The sequence below is a fragment of the Anabrus simplex genome, chromosome 1, assembly GCF_040414725.1.
Source record: "Anabrus simplex isolate iqAnaSimp1 chromosome 1, ASM4041472v1, whole genome shotgun sequence".
NCBI classification, from domain to species: Eukaryota; Metazoa; Arthropoda; class Insecta; order Orthoptera; family Tettigoniidae; genus Anabrus; species Anabrus simplex.
In genome coordinates, this window is record NC_090265.1 from 355,477,871 (window position 1) to 355,482,911 (window position 5,041).

Consider the following 5,041-nt stretch of genomic DNA (forward strand, 5'->3'; position numbering starts at 1 on the left):
CAGAAGAATATGGATTTACCAAAATATTGTTCCTTCCGTTTTCTTCCATCTGGTCGAAGTCACTTCGAAATTCAACGCACATTTCACGCTAAGCGTTTCTCGTAGTATTTCGGTCCTTGAAACTGTCCAGTGTTTTATTCCATAGAACTGGTCTTGCTTCAATTAATGAAATGATAATTTCATTATCAATCATGTCAGTCGTGTTTACGAAATGATACGACATTCACGATAAATAAACGATGTTCACGCTATATACTTCTGCTAATGTGAAGTTCAAATCGCACTGCCAGCAGCTGGAGCGGTAGACAATCCGCTGTGTGTGTAAACGCGCATTTGGTCACGTAGGCCACTAGTTCAAGCCTGGCGTTAAAACTTCCGTCAGCTCCAGTGGCACCCAACAGCTGCACAGCGATTGCCAACGACAAATTTACCGATCGGAATTTTTTACGTCTAATGTGTAAGCTCTAATGTACGGCAGCGACGTTAATTTATCCGCTCGGAAAAATCCGCCGCGTGTGTAACCGGCCTAAGGAATGCCTAGTTGAGACGACGGTAAAGGTGTGCTTCGTATTGCCGGAAGGACGTTGGTTAGATTCCCCTTAAGCAAATCTAATAACTCAGGAAGGCTTTTATCGCTTGTTCAGAGGTACATCGCTCCAGCCTTCATGAGAAATGAGTAACTGGTGTATTATTAGAATAATGTAGGCCGAACTCAGGGTAACCACTTTATTCCATGGAGTGACCTGGTCATGAGTAATGTAAGCCCTTTTCCTACACTATTCTAGGCCACTTCATAGCTTTTACGGAAAAGACAAGAAGTCACACGACCCTCCACCTCTTTTCAATCAGCAGATACTGTAGCTAAACATGGCTCTTTACAGCAATAGCTGTACAATTATTCTCTGCCTATTAAGTCTTCATCCCAGAGTCTGGTTGGATCCTCTGTAAAAACCGATGGTGGTGACATAATGAGGCGAATAAGACATGATGAAAATTGAAGGCGTGTGCCATTCATTCTTTCCTCAAAGGGCCAACAAGTGCTACTGCAGCACGACCGGCTCTATGAGAAGCACCTTTTATAACATTCAAATGCATAGAGCTGCGAAAGTTGTTAGTTAGCACTGTCCATACCTCAGCAGCTGTCAGAGTCATACATGAGATAGAGACTCCACCCTGGATTGGGCAAAGTGAAAGATGTAAAATGACTCATTCATCAGGAAATATCAACAGAATAACGATTATTTTCAGTCTTGGGACACCAAATGGAATTGTAAGATTCAAAATTAAACCCTAGGATTCCAATAAATTAAACCTTTAATTAATACATTACCAATGCAATTTTAATAAACAATCGCAAACATCAAAGGAACGCTCACCGTTGCATGTCTGTAACCAATATCTACATTTATGATCAAACGACCAGAGGAAGCAGGGAGATATTTAAATGCTGGTTAGGTCAATAAAATATTTAAAGATACTAATTCATTATACGGATATGTTCTTGTGTTATCGATGATCCTGCTGCTTAGAGAGGTGTGTCACGACACACATTTTCTTCCTGAAATATAATGCTGCTTTGTTAACGTTCCCTAGAGAGCAGTGACCTCGAGGAGCTTCTTCGTCAATCAAATTTGTCGGACAAATTCTACTACCGTATTGAGAACTGTAGTGAAGTAAAATTGTGGAAACTTCTCTTTGTGTTCGTTATAACTTTAATATATTGGATACTCACACTGATAGAAGTTTTCTATAGTTGATGTCGTTATCTATATATATATAAAAGAACATGTCCTGACAGACTGACTGATTCATCATCGCCGAGCCAAAACTACCGGACATAAAGAAAGGAAATTTTGAGGATTCATTTATATTATAATGTAGGTGTTCGCTAAGAGAGGATTTTTGGATATTCCGTCGCTAAGAGGATGAAAACAGGGGGTGAATTTTTAAAATGAGTGTATCTACGTCTCAAAACTTTAAAAGTTTTCAGATGTAAAAATTGGTATTTATAATCTCCTTTAAAAATAAAGAAAAGTGAATTTTTTGTTTTCGGAAAATCCCACTAGGAGGGGTGAAAAAGAGTGAAAAATGGGCTCAGTACCTTTAATGAGGATACTTATATGTCAGAAACTGAAGTTATTACAGATCTGAAAATTAGTATTTACCGTAGGATCTCCTTTAAAGATAAAGGAAAATCCAAATGAAGGGGGTTAAACAGGAGTAACAAATGGAGTGAATTTTTAGAAAGACTATATCTATCGTATATCTCAGGAACGTAAAATGTTACAGACGTAAAATTGGTATTTGGAATCTCCTGTAAAAGTAACGAAACTGAGGTGATTTTTTTTGGAAACTCCACTTAACGGAAACTAAAAAGGGGGGTGGCATTTTAAAATGAGCATGTCTACAGAAGTGAAAAATTGTATTCTTAATCTTTACTAAAAGTCAAAAACATGTATTTTTGTAAATGTAAAATGACTGAAAATGGAGCTGAATGATTTTATTAGGATACTGATATCTCAAAAACTGAAGATCTTACAGACGTGGAAATTGGTATTTGGAATCTCCTTTAAAAATACGTATTTCCTGTTTTCGGAAATCCACTTAGTTGGGGGGAGAATTGAAAAATTATTTGAATTATTTGTATTATTTGTATTATCTCAAAACCAAAAGATGGCGCAGACGTGAAAATTGGTATCTGGAATCTACTTTAAAAGTAAAGAAACACGTATTCCTTTGATTACGGAAAATCCAATGAAGGGGTGGTGGTGAAAGAATTGAAAAATGTATTGAATTAATACATGAGAATTGTTGCATCTAATAAAAACAGGCGTGAAAATTGGTATTTGGATCTCCTTAAAAAACGCATTTTTGGAATAAAATCATCTTGGGGAGGGGCGGGGGTGAAAAGGAGTTGAATTCCTTTTATGAAGACATATATATAAAGAACGGAAGATGTTATAGTCGTGATAATTGGTAGGTAGAAGATCCTTTACTAATACAGAAACAAGTATTGTTTTCGGAAATTTCACTTTAGGAGGGGAGTGTGAATGGAAGTGAAAAAAGTGAATTTTTTTTATGGGGATACTTATATCTCAAAACCGAAGGTAACAGACGTGAACAAGGGTATTTGGAATCTCCTCTAAACATAAAGAAACATGCCTTCCTTTTTACGGGGGGGGGGGGGGGAAGCAACCTAACGGCTGTGCGGTGAAAAAGGAGTTGAGACCAATTGATTTTATTGTCCATAATGTACTTGATTCTGATCATAAACCGATCATTTTTAAATCTTTCCTGGGTTCGTTTTCAAGAGCCATACTGTATTTTCCTTTGGAGAACTTAACGTTAGATTACAGTAGATTTTCCTGGCATGTAAAAAAATGTAAACACATTTGAAATAAACGATGGGGAGGATATTGACTCCGCAGTTGTTCACCTCTATAATAAGGTACATAATGCACGGAAATGTATCATTCGTATCACCAGAAATCCCGCACAATTGCCTACGCGCGACAATGGTGCTGGTCACGTTGTCAGCAATGACAATGGCAGCAGATGTAATTTTCCGCCAAGTAGCGGTCTTGCGTCTTGCTGCGGCGTCCGGAATAATAATAATAATAATAATAATAATAATAATAATAATAATAATAATAATAATAATAATATTCTGGACCGTCGCTGGAAACAGGTCCTGACCTGGAAATGACTATGAATGCAGTCCGGCCGCGGGTTCAGTACCGCCAAGGCACCCAAGACGACACCAAGCCGGATCTCCTTAAGGATTTGATCCATATTAAAAATGCTTATAGGAAAAGATGGCATAGATGTAGGGACCGAACTGACTGGGTGTAATACCTGGAGTGCGCACCTGTCGGTTCGCATCCGGGAGATACTGGGTTCGAACCCCACTGTCGGCAGCCCTGAAGATGGTTTTCCGTGGTTTCCCATTTTCACACCAGAAAAATTGTGAGGATGTACCTTAATTAAGGCTATGGCCGCTTCTTTTCCATTCCTAGGCGTTTCCTGCCCCATCGTCGCCATAAGACCTATCTGTGTCGGTGCGTCGTAAAGCAAAATAGCTAAAAAGGAATACCTGGTGCTAGCACGGGAAGTACGAAATCGATTGCTGGAAAGAAAGGTTGAAAAATGGGAGGAAGTTTGCCGTAATCTCTAAGAAAAGGAGTCAGATCGCAAATTTTGGCGGATTCTCTCAGAAAACGAGTCAGATCGCGAATTTCGGGGGTTTACATATAAAACGTTAAGCATTCAATTATAAATTTCAGTATAATACCGTAGCGAAGTACGTGTATCTTGCTAGTTAGGAATAAGAAAACTTAGTTATCAAAATGTTTACTATTGCTTACTGAGAATGTTTATACATTATTTGTGGTTATTTTGCTAATAGGAATGATATGAATGCAGATACATATGGATCCACATGGTGTTTGAAAGAGGGTTCGGACGGTAGAGCGCTGGCCTTCTCTGACCAACTTAGCAGGTCCGGTGGTATTTGGAGCTGTTTAATACGTCAGCCTCGTGTCAGTATGTTTAATGGAAGGTTAAATAACTCCTGAGTGACAAAATTCCATTTCGTCTTGTCGGTGTCTCTTTAAACTGTTAAAATGTTAGTGGGACGTAAAGTCAATTACTTTATTATTTATTATTATATCGTCGCTGGAAAGGTAAAAGGTTGTATTCCACAAAGCTCTTCCTATCAATTATTCTCCTTAAGACTGGTCACGCCTCCCAGCCACGTATGGATATGCAGTCCATCAGAACAAATTTAGTTGTGTTCATTTTCCTATGCCCATGTGTAAAGGAAAATGAACCTTACAGTGCCGTACTGTAGGAATGTACGTTTGCATTACGTATTTACGCACTCCTAGTGTACAATGCATGTAAGGTTCATTTTCGTTTAGTCGTCGACATAGGAAAACGAACACAACGGACATTGTTCTGATGGACTGCGTATCCATATGTGGCTGGGAGGCGTGACCAGTCTTAAGGAGAATAATTGATAGGAAGAGCTTTGTGGAATACA